Source organism: Herpailurus yagouaroundi, unplaced genomic scaffold (genome assembly GCF_014898765.1).
Source record: "Herpailurus yagouaroundi ecotype Mexico unplaced genomic scaffold, PumYag 216, whole genome shotgun sequence".
NCBI lineage: Eukaryota > Metazoa > Chordata > Mammalia > Carnivora > Felidae > Herpailurus > Herpailurus yagouaroundi.
In genome coordinates this window covers 46,823-62,898 of record NW_024412447.1, presented here as the reverse complement: position 1 = coordinate 62,898, position 16,076 = coordinate 46,823, and the positions used below count along the sequence as shown (strand labels likewise).

At 48.4% G+C, this 16,076-nt stretch overlaps 1 long non-coding RNA gene across 4 annotated transcripts in view; it reads left to right on the top strand.

Moving 5' to 3' along the window:
* The window catches only part of LOC121017463 (uncharacterized), a 21,601-nt gene extending 6,188 nt beyond the window's left edge, over nt 1–15,413 (top strand). The window contains exons 3-5 of one of the 4 annotated variants that reach the window (XR_005784760.1): nt 7,504–7,641; nt 8,527–9,065; nt 12,765–15,413. This is a non-coding gene — a long non-coding RNA (uncharacterized LOC121017463). Of the gene's footprint in view, nt 1–7,503; nt 9,066–12,764 lie in introns of all 4 variants that reach the window. The other 3 variants (XR_005784758.1, XR_005784759.1, XR_005784757.1) reach the window with 3 other exon arrangements.
* The last annotated feature ends 663 nt before the right edge of the window (nt 15,414–16,076 follow it).

The window sequence follows — 16,076 nt, the reverse complement described above, 5'->3', positions numbered from 1 at the left end:
GCTGGGTCCGTGCTGGGTCCGTGCTGGGTCCGTGCTGAATCCGTGCTTGCTTCGTGCTGGGTCTGTGCTGAGTCTGTGCCGAATCTGTGCCGAATCTGTGCTGAGCCCTGACTTTGGTGGGGGTGTATGGGGGGTCCTGCACCAGCACAAGTGACCCCTACCCATAGAGGGCCTGCACCCAGCGCCTCTCAGCAATTCACTCCTTTATCCCACCAATCAGTGAAGCATCCTTCTTCACTGGGATTTGGTGAAGGCTTCTCTACATTCACTTCGGGCACCTCCTGGGTCCTGGGGTGAGGCCAGAATCAGCCCCACAGGTAGCGCTGGACTCCCCGGCCGAGGTCAGGAAATCAGTCTCTCTCTCCTAGGGAGCCTACTTCAGGGCTTTTCCTACCTTAAGTCCTAACAAGAGTGAGTCTGTCCCATCGGATCTCCCAGGCCCCCCAGCAGTGTCTAAACTCTGGAATGGGCAGAAGAATCTCTATGGCTAGAGGTCCCCTCTCTGGGAGGTGCAGGGTGGGAAGTGACCCGTGCTGCAGCATTGCCTGGAACCGCCCAGAACACTGGCCTGGGCTCCATCCACTGCTCCCTGTAAATGCGAGTCAGCTGGGCCACCGTGGACCCAGGTGTAGTGCAGTGTCCCCACCGGAGATGTACCAGGGTCCCCGGCCCAGGAGGGCCAGTCCAGCCTCCAGAGCCACAGCCATCTGCCCCTGGCCTCGTTGCCTCACTGGCAAAGGGACTTTGCCCCGTGTATCACACCTGGGCTTGCAGAGAAGGCACTGACTGTCCCGTGTGCAGGACTCCCTCCAGAAGTCAACACCATCACGGTCAGCCTGGTATTGGGTCTCTGCAGCCCGCTGGGGGCCTGGGGACTTGTTTCTGAGGGAAGGATGAGAAGTGAGCGCTGAGGCCGATGTAGAGGAGAGGGAGGGGGCCTCGCAGGCTCGTTTGCTTCTGTGGGCATTCCTGCAGTCAGAGGCCACATGTCCGATTGCAGCGCTGCGAGGGTGAAATTGGCTCTTCCGACAATGTTTAGAAACATTGTCACATTTATATTCAGCACGTCTTCGCCACTGCTAACACTGGCAGCCCTCTGCCCAACAAGGAAGCCCACCTGGGTGCCTTCCAGGAGTCCTGTCATGGCCCCAGGTGGCCTGTTAGAGAGCTCTGGCCACGCAGGCTCCCCTCCTGGGTCCTGGGTACCAGTCACCCATCATGAAAGGAGAGTTGGGGTGAGTTTCTGCCCTCTGCTTAGAAATCTAAAAGATGGAACATTTTCTGTATTTTAGGCAACTCTCCAGGACATTTGTGTTCCCTCAACCTCACTTAAATCTCTCACTGGAAAAGTCCTTAGTCTAAGGTGGATGGTACTTCCCTTTCATACAGGATCCTGCTCCTACCCCTGACAATGATGAAAGTTATTAAATTTTGTTTTATTTAAAATACACTTATTCTTTCATTGTGAAAGTAACAGAAGTAGCACTTTGTAAAAAATGTATATGATTTATGGTCAAGTTAGCTATGTACAATGTATACAGTGGGCCCTTGGCTTTGGGAGTAGATTCCCGTGATTCATCGCTTCCATACAACACCCAGTGCTCATCCCAAAAGGTGCCCTCCTCAATGCCCATCACCCATTTTCCCCTCTCCCCCACCCCTTCATCCGCCCTTAGTTTGTTCTCTGTATTTAGGAGTCTCTTGTGGTTTGCCTCCCTCCCTCTCTGTTTGTAACTGTTTTCTCCCCTTCCCCTCCCCCATGGGCTTCTGTTATGTTTCTCAAATTCCACATATGAGTGAAAACATGATATCTGCCTTTCTCTGACTGACTTATTCCACTTAGAATAATACCCTCCAGTTCCATCCATGTTGTTGCAAATGGCAAGATTTCAATCCTTTTTCATTACTGAGTAGTATTCCACTCTCTATATAACTCACATCCTCTTTATCCATCCATCAGTCGATGGACATTTGGGCTTTTTCCATAATTTGGCTATTGTTGATAGTGCTGCTATAAACATTGGGGTGCACGTGCCCCTTCGAATCAGCACTCCTGGATCCTTTGAATAAATTCCTAGTGGTGCAACTGCTGGGTCATAGGGTAGTTCTGTTTTTATTTTTTGGAGGAACCTCCACACTGTTTTCCAGAGCGGCTGCACCAGTTTGCATTCCCACCAGCAGTGCAAAAGAGATCCTCTTTCTCTGCATCCTCGCCAGCATCTGTTGTTTGCTGAGTTGTTAACGTGAGCCACTCTGACAGGTGTGAGGTGGTATCTCAGTGTGGTTTTGATTTGTGTTTCCCTGATGATGAGTGATGTGGAGCATTTTCTCATGTGTCGGTTGGCCACCTGGATGTCCTCTTTGGAAAAGTGTCTCTTCATGTCTTCTGCCCGTTTCTTCACTGGACTATTTGTGTTTTGGGTGTTGAGTTTGATAAGTTCTTTTTCGATTTTAGATAGTAACCCTTTATCTGATACGTCATTTGCAAATATCTTCTCCCATTCCGTCAGTTGCCTTTTAGTTTTGCTGATTGTTTCCTTTGCTGTGCAGAAGCTTTTTATTTTGATGAGGTCCCTGTAGTTCATTTTTGTTTTTACTTCCCCGCCTTTGGAGACGTGTTGAGTAAGAAGTTGCTATGGCCGAGGTCAAAGAGATTGTTGCCTCTTTTCTCCTGTAGGATTTTGATGGCTTCCTGTCTCACATTTAGGTCTTTTATCCATTTTGCATTTATTTTTGTGTATGGTGTAAGAAAGTGGTCCTGTTTCATTCTTCTGTATCTTATTTATTTATTTACTTATTTCAATGTTTATTTATTTTTGAGAGATAGAGACAGAGACAGAGACAGAGTGCAAGTGGGAGAGGGGCAGAGAGAGAGGGAGACCCAGATCCGAAGCAGACTCCAGGCTCCAAGTTGTCAGCACAGAGCCCGATGCGGGGCTCAAACTCACGAACTGTGAGATCATGACCTGAGCTGAAGTCAGCCGCTTAACTGACTGAGCCACCCAGGTGACCCTCATTCTTCTGCATGTTGCTGTCCAGTTCTCCCAGCACCATTTGCTAAAGAGACTGTCTTTTTCCCATTGGATACTCTTTCCTGTTCTGTCGAAGATTAATTGGCCATACATTTGTGGGTCCAATTCTGGGTTCTCTATTCTATTCCATTGGTCTAGGTGTCTGTTTTTTGTGCCAATACCATACTGTCTTGATGATTATAGCTTTGTAGTAAAGGCTAAAGTCTGGGATTACGATGCCTCCTGCTTTGTTTTTCTTTTTTACCATTTCTTTGGCTATGCAGGGTCTTTTGTGGTTTCATACAAATTTTAGGATTGTTTGTTCTAGCTCTGCAAAGAATGCTGGTGTTCTTTTGATAAGGATTGCATTGAGTGTGTAGATTGCTTTGGGTAATACCGACATTTTAACAATATTTGTTCTTCCAGTCCATGAGCATGGAATGTTTTTTCATTTCTTTGTGTTGTCTTCAATTTCTTTCATAAACTTCCTATAGTTTTCAGCATACAGATCTTTTACGTCTTTGGTTAGGTTTATTCCCAGGTATTTTATGCTTCTTGGTGCAATTGTGAATGGGATCGATTCTTTCTCTTTCTGTTGCTTCATTCCTGGTGTATAGAAATGCAACCATTTTCTATACATTGATTTTATATCCTGCGACTTTGCTGAATTTATGTATCAGTTCTAGCAGTTTTTTGGTGGAGCCTCTTGGGTTTTCCGTGTAGAGTATCATGTCATCTGTGAAAAGTGAAAGTTTGACTTCTTTGCCAATTTGAATGCCTTTTATTTCATTTTGTTGTCTGATTGCCGTAGCTAGGACTTCCAACTCTATGTTAAACAACAGTGGTGAGGGTGGCCAACCCTGTCGTGTTCCTAATTTCAGGGAGAAAGCTCTCAGTTTTTCCCCATTGAAGATGATATTAGTGTGGGCCTTTCATATATGGCTAGAAGAAACAGTTCTGTGAAGCCAACATGATGTCACTTAAATATAAGAGCTGTGGAAATAGGTAATACACAGGAAGGAGACACAGGCTACATATATTTTAACTTAAAATTTGTAGCTATCTGTGCATTAATTTTTAGCAATTTTATTGAGATCTGCTTTTCATATAGTGAAACCTTCAGGTTTTAACTGCACATGTTGGCAAGTTGTGACAAATGTGGAAAGTCAGACAAGATGCATGACAATGTCATGGCTCCAGAAAGCCCCCTGCTTCCTTCCTGGTCATTATCCCGCCCAGAGGCCACCACACCCCTGACCGCCTTCCTAATGTGGCCACTGTCACAACTCTGGATGTTTCTGTATGGGGCTGAAGAGTCTGAGTGAGCACTTGTCTCACAGCTGGATTCTTAGTCTCCGTTTTTAGTATAAACCGCATCCTTAATTTGTCTTCCTAAGATGTGTGGTTTCAGTGTTTTTCTAAAGTGGACTGAGAAATCGAGTGTATTTGTAAGGAGTCTAAGACCAGAATTCTTCCAAATATTCAAAAATTATTTTCTGTTTAATAGTTATCTTGTCAATACCTAATTCAAGATCAATTTTTAAAAGAACTTCAACTTGCCTTTATCTTGATTTTCCAAGTCAAGTTTATCCTGGTTTTCATAGAAACCACTTTCTTTCATTAGCACTAGCCGGAAGCTGGTTTCCATAATAATAAACGAGCTTAGCAGTAGGGAGAGTGTGGACAAGCGGCATAAATGTGCTTGGGTGCAAACCTAAGTGTCCTGGTGAAGCTCACAGTAAGAAGTGGTCTACTGCTTTTCACTGAAGTGATGGGCCCGCTGAGCCCGCGACCACGTGAGTGGCAGAGCAGAGACGGGTGTGTTACAGGTGCTTTACGTACACATACAGATTGATGAGAACACACATGTACGTGCTGCACCCCAGAGGTATCTACTGTCAGCATTTTTCCATAGTTTTCCGGGCTCTCAAGTGCTCTCATGCACGTAGAGCTAACATTATTGCAGGGTTCGAGGGAACAGACTGCAAGTGGGGGATGCCCCAGTAGGACTCTCAGAGCTCAGTGAGAGCTGATGTACTCAGGGCCATGGTTTATTTTTTTTAATTTATTATTTTTTTTAACGTTTTATTTATTTTTTGAGACAGAGAGAGACAGAGCATGAACGGCGGAGGGTCAGAGAGAGAGGGAGACACAGAATCCGAAGCAGGCTCCAGGCTCTGAGCCGTCAGCACAGAGCCCGACGCGGGGCTCGAACTCACGGACCGCGGGATCATGACCTGAGCCGAAGTTGGCCGCTTAACCGACGGAGCCACCCAGGCGCCCCGGGGCCGTGGTTTATCACAGCAAAGGGATACAGGCGAACGTAACACAAGGAGAAGGCCACAGGGCAGAGTCCAGGCAGAGCTCCCAGCTGTCTGTGGACAGCAGTCCTCCCTGGCATCCACGTGTCCTCACCAGAGCCCAGACTGGGCCACTGGGCCCCTGGGCCACGTGTGCTTTGGTGTTGGCCTCTGGCAAGCTGGGCAGGGATGGTCGGGTTGGGGAGTGTTTTCCTTCCTTTAGATGCCACAGAAGCTCAGACTTTGCCCAGGCACTGTTAGCAGGCAAGTAGAACATGGGGACAGGGGTAAAATGACCTGTGCTGGCAGGAATGCCCTTCCATGTGGCCCGCCCATTCCGTTCTTTCCATCTTCTCCATCTGACCCACTTGTCTCATCCCTCCTGATGATGTTTTGGGGGGATGGGTTCATAGGGTGTGGGGCCAACAGCCAAGAAGGAATTCTTGAAGATATCTTTGGTGCAAAAAGGTCATTTTATTATATTAAAGTATGTGGACAGGACCCATGGCGGGAAGAGCTGCTCTGGGGTCGTGACAGGTAGCTCATTCTTTACCCGTAGGTTGGGAGGGGTCAGGGATAGAGTAAGTCTCTGAGGAATTTTGGAAACAAGGTTTCCGGGACCTTGAGGGGTTAGCTGTTGCTAGGGAGACACCATTTATTACCATTTAGTAAAACCTCGGTCATGAGACCCCCCCCCAGATGTGTATCGGGGGGCCGTAAGTTTGGAGTATCATTGCCAGCATGTATCTTGGGGCAGTCGAGATAAAGGAAGTAGACTTACAGGAACCTTGAGGTTGGGATAATGTTAAGCTAAGGTTCTCTTTTGGCCCCAGCAAAGTGTCATCATCGAGGCAGCTGAGCTCCTAGAGGGAGGTCATTCTGCCGGTCTCAAGGACTTGTCAATGGGCTGTAGGCAGTAAGGAAATTTAATTTTTCATTTGCTGCAGTTTCCCACATCACCATGGCAAGCACTTAAACCCCTTTCCTTTGTTCTTGGGCAGCCAGGAGTGTCCGAGGAATATCACACATATTCCACCGGGGAGGGGGGTGGGGGCGATGCCAGCCTGTATTTGCCCTCGCCGTGCCCCAAGCTCCCTCATCGCTTCCATCCGCCCCACCTGCCTCACTGGCCCCATCGACCCCACCCCTTCCGTCTACCCCGTCCGCTCCACCTCACATGGACCAGCCAGAGTGTGTGCAGGTGCACCTCTTTATGGTTCGAGAAGCCTGCCTCCACTGTGATGACTTCCCCGGTGGTCACAGCTCCTGCTTTGGGCAAAGGCCAGTAGATGCTTGGAAGGGTCTTGACCAACCTGAAGAGACTGGCAGATAAATTGCTTGCCTTTTCTCTAGAAGGTCTAGAGAGGCAGTGGTTCCCTAAAGATTCCCTGAAGATAACTCAGTGAGCCATCATCTTGCTGTTTCCTTTATAATCTGTGGCAAGCCAAAAAGAAAAACAAAAACAAAAAACCCACCAACAGCAAAACCAAAGGGCATCACTCTGTATTTATTCCCCTTTCTTCCCACTGACACTCCTGCTCCTGCCTCTTACTCCTTCCCTGGGATTGCAGCTCTCACCCCATTCCCAGTGCACTGGTCTCTGGCTCAGTTTTCTGAAAGACACCATATCACCTCATGCAGAGGCCTAGCCATGCTGAGACAGAACTGAATGTTTGCCCTGTTAGAAAAAAACGTGAAACATTAAGATAGAAAAACAAAAACAATTATTGTCGTTCCCCCTCTAGGTTTTGTGATTCAGTTTGGGCCTGTGCCTTTTATTGCCTTGAGCTATTTTATAGCTTTTAAGCTGTAGGAAACTTATAATAATGCAACTAATTATTGCCCATAGAAATGCAACTAAATTTTGTCCTTTGGAATGCAATTGCCCTGTTGATACTGACCTCTATTTGTAGATTTATTTCAGCATTTCTGATTGCCTGTATACGAATGTGTCTGAACTCTGCCTTGAACTGGTTGTAATATCTTACGTGTTCCTCACAAGTTAAACAAAGTATGTGCCGTGTTGCCGTGTGGTTTTTTTTTTTTTGTTTGTTTTGTTTTTTTTTTTTTTTTTATATTTGCGTAGGACTCCTGACTTTGAAAACAAACGTCCTTTACAGCCCCCACCCCCAGCCTTTGCCTGGAGTCTGTCTGGAGCAGGTTTGGAAGGGCTTCCCTCACGTGTCTTTCAGCCAGAACACAGCACGGTGCAAAGTGTCACTCGTCTTCCTACTTGTTCACCGTAAACGGTGGCCGAACACGCCAGCCCAAGACGGCCACCCCACTTTGGCATAAGATGATTTGAGCAAAAGGCACTTGTAAAACAGCAGGTACAAGAAGAACGTCCGTATCTCCCCCTTTCTTCCTGAGAGCAGGACACAGACCAGGGTGAAGTTGCTGTCCCTGTACCAGGGGGAAGGAAGTGGTCTTGCCAAGGGGACAGGAGCCCAGGACGGGAGAATTCTTGTTGAAATAACTCCTACCCAGGTATTTTGGATACTTTCCCACTGTCCCTTTCTGTTCACACTAGCGTGAAACCTCTCGTTTTTGCCAATCCTGGGTCCTCTCCTTATGAGGGCTCCCTCCCATGTGATGAAAAACTTATGTAAAATAAACTTGTGTGTCTTTCTCCTGCTAAGTCGCAGGCCCAGGCCAGAGACCCCAAGAGGGTTGAGAGAATGGCATTCCTCCCTCCACCAGACGGAGTGCCTCCAGCGCAGGACCCTGTCTGTCTTGCTTCCCTCCCACTGACTCCTCAGTCCCAGAGCCCCTCGGGCAGGAAGTGAGGACTGTCTGCCGAGTAAATGATCTGTGTCCACAGCACCCACCCATCTCCTTCCCGCCTCAGCCCATTCACACTCAGACCAGCATCAGCATAAGGGAGGACAGTGGTTTGCTTACATGCATCCTTTAGGAAGACACGTGCCCTTACAGGGCTTGAGCAGCTGACAAAACAAGGACTTCTCTGTGTATACACTGGCACATACTAATGCTCCATGTTCCCAGTGGAGCTCCAGGAGCTAAAAATAACCACGCGTGTTCTGTTTTATACAGAAAAGAGGAAATGTGCAGCTTAGTTTGTAACATTTACTATTTTTGAAAACCTGATTTTTTTCCACATGTATTTTTAAAATGTCTTTGGTGATGTCCTTGCAGGAAAATGCACAATGCAGATTTCACCAAAGGTCCCTCCATTCTGTAATCCACATCTTCAGGAAACAATTGCTGGAGACCAGATACACTTGACCATGAGATGGGTTTTCGGGAAGCCGCCCAGATGCAGATCACCAGGGGTCATAGGAGGGCCAAAGGGCCCCGGGACCTCGGAAGCCAGGTCTCTGCCTAGTCTGCCCCCTGTGCAAGGAGGGGCACACGATCCCATGACCACAGGCTGACAGTGGGAGCGCGGGCCTCTGTCATCCTGAGAGATGAGCGAGAGGTGACCGTCACGCAGTGTCGCTCTGACCGCCACTGAGCGTGGTCTTTCGTGAAAAGATGGGAGGGAGTGTGTGCTACAGGTCTTCATCTCGTACTGCGTATTTGCTCCTTAAGTGAGTGTGGGGAGGGTCTTGGTTTCCAAGGCTCCCCTGTAAGAGACGGCAGGCTATGATGGTCATGAGCTGGTGGTGTTCGGTGTTGTTCGCTGCCCTTCCTTCTCACAGGGACGCTGGAAGGTTAAAAAATATGTAAAGAACAAATGAAGTAAAAAGGAAGAGACACAAGTTGCCTACAGCACAGGAAGTTGGGAACGTGGGTGAGTAATCACAGACCACGGAGGTATTTCCATGAGCAAAGAGCACAGGGACTGCGGGTGGGTGTGTGGGTGTGGGTTTGGCAGAAGAGGGTCCCTGCCGGCTCTGGGCACATCAGAGGGCAGGGCTGCCTGGGCGTCTTCTGGGCGGTTCTTCCCCAAGGCCACCATGGTGGGCCCTTCCCATCAGGACCTCTCCTTCCAGATGCAGGGAGCTGGCTACATGGCTGGCCACTGCAGACCTGAGCAAATGTGTCTGGGGTATAGAGCCAGGGTGGTGGGGGGAGGTGGGAAATGCATAGTATTTTGTAGTAAGGACAATGGCAACAAGATGTATGAAATGAGCATGTTTCCAAAGAAAGTCCGTAGTGATTTGGAAAATGTGATAGGGACAAACTGAGGCCTGATCTCAGTGGTAAGTACCTAGGAATTAACTTATCCAGAAAGACAGTGGCTTAATGTGGAAAATGCTATCTCACTGAGGTTATTAAAACAGTGAGCGAAAGAGACACCATCACCGGAAGGCAAAGACTGAATAGCATATGCGTTAATTCTCCTGGGTTTTTTTTTTTTTAATTTTTTTTTTTAACGTTTATTTATTTTTTTGGGACAGAGAGAGACAGAGCATGAACGGGGGAGGGGCAGAGAGAGAGGGAGACACAGAATCAGAAACAGGCTCCAGGCTCTGAGCCATCAGCCCAGAGCCCGACGCGGACTCGAACTCACGGACCGCGAGATCGTGACCTGGCTGAAGTCGGACGCTTAACTGACTGCGCCACCCAGGCGCCCCTCTCCTGGGTTTCAAAGATGTCGTATGAGTCACGACAAAATTATATCTCGATCTTTGAAGCCTGCTAATGTGATTCAAGCTCACCTGGAGAAGAAGTGAATGTGAAGAACCAGAAGCACTTTAAGAGAAGAGGCCTCTCTTGAGGTCAGAGATTACTTATCAGACCTCCAGCTGTAGTCCAAGCTACAGTCAGCCACAAAAGGTAGTGTGGCTGCAGGAGCCCTCATTTATATCAATGGAAGATCATAGATCACTCTGGAAAGAATCAGAATTTATGCAATAATTTTATGTGTTCATGTAACAATCTACTAAATGTTAATAGGATCATCATTAATCAATGAACAAAAGTTATTCAGTCGATCATATGGGACCAAGAAATAAATTACATACACTAAAAGTAGATCTTAGAATGTACTAAGAATGTACTTAGAATGTACTAAATTCTAGGCAGACTTGATTTCAAAATAAAACCACAAAAGAACAAGAAGACAAAACAGGACTCTAAGTAGAAAACTCTAAGTTTTATCCACTCTAAGATGAAAATGTCATTTTTAAGAAGAAAATGTAAGCGAGCACACAAAAAACAGATTTGAATTGACATTGAAATTATAAATTAAGACGGAAATAAGGATGAAAAATTAGGAAGGTAATTTAGTTATAAAAAATTTATAGGCATGCTCCCCTAGTATGTAAGAATTTCTTAGAAATGATTATCAAAAGGCAAAAGACATGAAAGACAAACACAAAAATGATAACAGTAAACACGGAAAAATGTTTAGCATCGTTACTGATCAAATCAGACTTAGATAGGAAATTGTTACTGACTTCATTTTTTTTAAATTAAAAAAAAATTTTTTTTAACGTTTATTTATTTTTGAGACAGAGAGAGACAGAGCATGAACGGGGGAGGGTCAGAGAGAGGGAGACACAGAATCCGAAGCAGGATCCAGGCTCCGAGCTGTCAGCACAGAGCCTGAGGCGGCGCTCAAACTCACGGACCACAAGATCGTGACCTGAGCCGAAGTTGGCCGCTCGACCGACTGAGCCACCCAGGCGACCCACTGACTTTAAGAGGATTGTATGCAGTGTTGGTAATGAGGCCTTTCAAGTTCTTGTGGTGGTATTGGTGGTAGGAAAATACAGACTTTCTTCAACCTTAATTAATGAAAGATGTTGACACGGCTCCTCTTTTTCTCCTTCCCTTTCACTGTTCAGTCCCTTCCTAAAGATTTCAGGGCCATTCTTTTCAGGGAATGAACCCAGGGACAAGGGCAGGATGAGGCCAGCATGGTGGGTCATCACTCAGAGCTTCCTTGGAGGAGGCAGCATCCACCGGGGAGCCCGCAAGTAGGGGCAACCTGGCACTCTGCACACAGCACCCTGAGAGATTGGCCTGAGTACCCCTTTCACTAAAAGAAATGAGGACTTTTTGGGCCGACAGCTCATTTTGGTGCTGGAGCAGGGAAAGATGAGCAGGAGACATCAGACTGTGCGAGACAGGAAATGCTTCCAGGATGGTGGCAACACATCAGACACCACAGAAGCCAGTATGGAGGGTCCCACCTGCCAACTCTAGGACAGTTGCAGCATCAGAATAAGTAAAATTAGGGACAGATTGCATATACTAGAAACCACACATTAAACTGATGTAAAGAAATGCACAAATAAGTCCAAAATTCCATGAAAAATGGAACATTGAAATAGACTCAAAGTTCCTCCTCTCAAAATTCTTTTTTTTTTTAAGTTTTTTTATTTTGAGAGAGGGGGGGGCCCCCCCCCGGGGGCGGGCGGGGGGGGGGGGCGCAGAGAGAGGAGAGAGAGAGAATCCCAAGCAGGCTCCGTACTGTTAGTACAGAGGCCAGCGCAGGGCTCAAACTCACGAACCGTGAAATCATGACCTGAGTTGAATTCAAGAGTCGGATGGTCAACTGACTGAGCCACCCAGGGGCCCCTCTCTCAAAATTCTTATTAACTGCAAAGAAAATAAGTGGAGAAGACTAGGGGACATGGGGGTAGTCAGGTGACAGACAGGAACATCATCCGTAAGGGGACAGATTGCCACCTGATGTGTGATAGGACAGTTCCTCGTGCAGCATTCCTGCTAGAGGTGCATCTAATCATGACGAGACATCAGACAAACCCAAATGGACAGATGCTCCACAAAATAACTGACCTGTGTTCTTCAAATGCACCAAGATCGTGAGAGTCCAGACGAGACTAAGAGCTTCTCCTGACTGACAAGAAAGAGGTTAAAGAAGCCAGCACACAGCTCTAAGCTGGACCTTCTTTCTCTAATGGCAGCATGGGGACAAATGGCAAAACTTGGATGGAGCCCAGGATTAGGTTAGTGCAGTGTAACAGGATTAACAAAGCATCGTGTCCCTTTCCTGGTTTGATTTTGATGGTTGGGCCGCCCTGATGTAGCACAGTGTCCTCGTTTGTGGAAAGATTTTGGGGGTGATGGAGCCTTCCAGTCAGCAGCTTATTTTTAGAGCAGTCAGACAAAAATCCTTGCACCACATTTTCAACCTTTGCATAGGTTTGAGATTGTCACCCGCACCCGCGTAAACACACGCACACACACATGCATGCGTGCGCGCACACACGAGCACACAAGTGTGTGCGCACACGTGTGCACGAGCACACGTGGGCACACGCACACATGTATGTGTGAGCATGCACACATGCACGCACACAGGTGCAGCCTTGGAGTAAACAGACGTGCCCTTTGGCCCAGCAGTTCTACTTCAGGGATCTTTCCTAGGACAGTAGCTAGAGTCCCCACCCAAGCAAGCTGCGTGCAGGAAGAGGTTCACTTCATTCTCGTGACACGGTGGAAACCAGGTGAGTGCCTACTAGCAAGGAGGTGCATCCTGACGCAATCATGTGGTGAATGTCTGTTTCATCACTAGGAGCCGTGTTTATGAAGAATGTTCGACAACAGTGGAATCTGTCCACAGCATGCTGTTCATGGAGGTAAGTTTACAGACTAGTGTAGCCAAAGTTTTCCCAGTCAAACAAGTACGCAGAGATGTGAAGGTCGGGGAGGTTCGGGACAGCAGGTGGACTTGGTATGGGATTCGGCACGCGCAGAGACAGGAGGATGGAGGAGGGGGAGGGGCTAGGTCACCTTTAGGAAGCAGGGCGACGGGGGACCCTCCCAGGCTTACTTACGGCTGGGCCTTCCCTTGGGAAACCAGCCCCAGGATCAGCTCAAACTCAGAGTCTGGTGGCGGTTGGACTCTCACAAGCCCCCCAAGCTGGGCACACTCCCAGGGCCGAGCACGAAAGGTAGTGAGCCTTCCAAGGACGTGGCTCCCATGTCTGCCATGGCCTCTGGGCTGCAGCTGGGGCTGTCAGGGAGTGTTGCGTTCCCCAGGCTGGACCACGTGCTCCCCACCCTCCATGCTGCTCCTTCCGCATACGGCCACCCTCTGGAAGGACAGCACTCTCCCCCAGACTCCCACCGTGACTCTCCTGTCCTGAGTGGACCCCATCCCTCTGTGGAAGGGAGCAGCCTCAGTGCAGGCCCAGGCTCTGGGAGGAAGCTCCAGGCACAGCTGCCAACTGTGAACATTCAGGAGCAGCCAGCCGCCAACGCAGGGCCATGGTGACAGGTGCTGTGGACAGGTCTCTGTCACTGGGCGTGTCCACCCTGATTAGCGTCTGCGTCTCCAGCCTGGCTTGTCTTGGGCCCTGCCTGCGCCAGCCTGTCATTTGCCAGGAACTGGAGACGGGGAGCTTCTGTAATGAGAAGATAGTTGTCAAGCTCTGTTTCTCTCCAACACCCGAAGCTCCCGACAAGGATTATAATCGAAGCCTGATTTGCAAGGACATGAACCCATTCTCTGGCGGCTGTGAGATGCTGCTTCTCGGGGTCTCTGGGTCCAGCGTGTGTGGGGTGGGGGGCTCAGAGGAGGATTCAGGTGCAAGAGAAGCAGCCCCAAATGATCTGGGCTTCCACAGCAGGGCCGGTGCCTGTGGGCCTGGGGTCAGGCTATAGGAGTTCAGAACCCAGCAGTTAGTCACTCTCTCCATGCCTCAGTTTCCCCAACTCTGCAATGGGTGTAATAACAATACTTACTACTTCATAGACCTTTTAAGAAGCAACTACAATATGTAGAAACTCCCAGAGCAGAGGCTGGCACGGAGGGAACTCACCCTGAAGTGTTAGCTGACTGTAAGAGCAGCCTAATGTCAGTTCTAATAACAGAGTAGGCACCAGGCATGTGTGGGGCCCTTGCTTGGCCTCTGGCCACTCAGTGCAGAGCAGGTGAAGGGCTCTGGGCTGGAGTTTTGTCACTGCCCATAAAAAACACAGCTACCCATTGGTTGCTTCCTAAAGGATAGACAGTGAGAGGGGTCCAGGGTTACCCCAGTCACCCCAACCATTTGGCACAACCTGCTCTGGTGCCCCAGGTGCCCCCGTAATTGATCTAATTGGCCTGGACCATGAGAGGCCAGGGAGCTGGGCTGTGACCTGCGTTTCGCAGCCAAGGGTGGACTGATGGATGTGTCTAGCAGGCCCAGCCCCTCAGCAGCTCTCCTTAGTGGTATTTTCTGACCCATCTGGGAGCAAGGACTGGCTGGAGCCCTGGGCCTCACAACAAGGTTGTTGCCCCTTCCTTGGACTCACAGGGCAAGCAGCGGTGTTGGGATGTGTCCCTTGATGGTGGCCCAACTTGAGGGGTCCCTGGGCTCCCAGGAGATAGCCAGCCTGGGGGAATCTCCTCCTGACAGGAGTCTCACTGGACGGACACCTGCACTTCTAGTGGTGGAATGAGGATGAGGGATGTGCACTTCCTGGCCAGATCGAGGCCCAGGCTCACTGGCCGGTGGTCTTCTGCCACCCTCTGCAGTTCTCCCAGGCAGACCCCAGCACAGAGATGCAGGTGAGGCTGGAACTAGAGGGAAAGTTGTAGCCTCAGTGCATATGTGAGAATATAGGGAAATCTAATCCCTGATAAGTTGAGCATTTGTCGTGCATTAGGAAAGGAGAAGTAAAACTACAGGTGACCCTTGAGTAACATGGGTTTGAACTGCATGGGTCACTTATACAAGGGTTTTTTTTTTTTTTCTTCAATAAATTCTGTACAGTACTTTAAATGCACTTCTTCTTCCTTATGATATCTTAGTAACATTTCTTCTCTAGCTTACTTTACTGTAAGAATACAGTATGTAATACGTGTAACATACAACATATGCGGTAATCAACTGTTTATGTTATCAGTAAAGCTTCTGGTCAATTGTAAGGTATGAGTAGTTAAGTTTCTGAGGCGTCAGAAGTTACACATGGATTTCCAACTGTGTGGGGAATTGGTGCCCCTACCCCCGTGTCGTTCCAGGTCAACTGTGTTCTATGACACCCATACGTAGTGAACCCAGTGCCTGAAATGGAAAGACTGACAGTACTAAGTATCAGCACGGGTGTGTAGCTGCCGAGATTCTGCGGGCCTGCAAGTGGATGTTGGTAAGTGCATGGGATCTTTTTTATTTCTGGATCTGAGTACAAAGTACACACGTGTTTTCACTTTATAAAGCTTTTGTGTATGTAAGCCACACCTCAGTAAAAACGTGTATTTATTTATTTTATTAAAAATTTTTTAATGGGGGCACCTGGGTGGCTCAGTCGGTTGAGCGTCTGACTTTGGCTCAGGTCATAATCTCACAGTCCGTGGGTTTGAGCCCCGTGTCGGGCTCTGTGCTGACAGCTCAGAGCCTGGAGCCTGCTTCGGATTCTGTGTCTCCCTCTCTCTCTGCCCCTCCCCTGTTCACGCTCTGTCTCTCTCTGTCTCAAAAATAGATAAACGTTAAAAAAATTTTGAGACAGAGAGAGGGAGAGAGAAAGAGAGAGAGGGACAGAGCATGAGTAGGGGAGGGACAGAGAGAGAGGGAGACACAGAATCTGAAGCAGGCTCCAGGCTCTGAGCTGTCAGCACAGAGCTTGACGTAGGGCTCGAACTCACATACTGTGAGATGATGACCTGAGCCGAAGTCGGAGGCTTAACTCACTGAGCCACTCGGGTGCCCAAAAATGTGTATTTAGAGAAAAAAAAAAAATGAAAACACATTGACAGTGGGGCCTGCAGTACTGACCTGAGCGAGGCCCCTCTGTGACCTTGGATAGCCCCTTTCTTGCTCTGGGACTTGTTTTCACAATTGCAAAGCAGAGGAGGCCACATAGATACTGCTGTTATTCTGACACAATGAGGCGGCACCCCAAT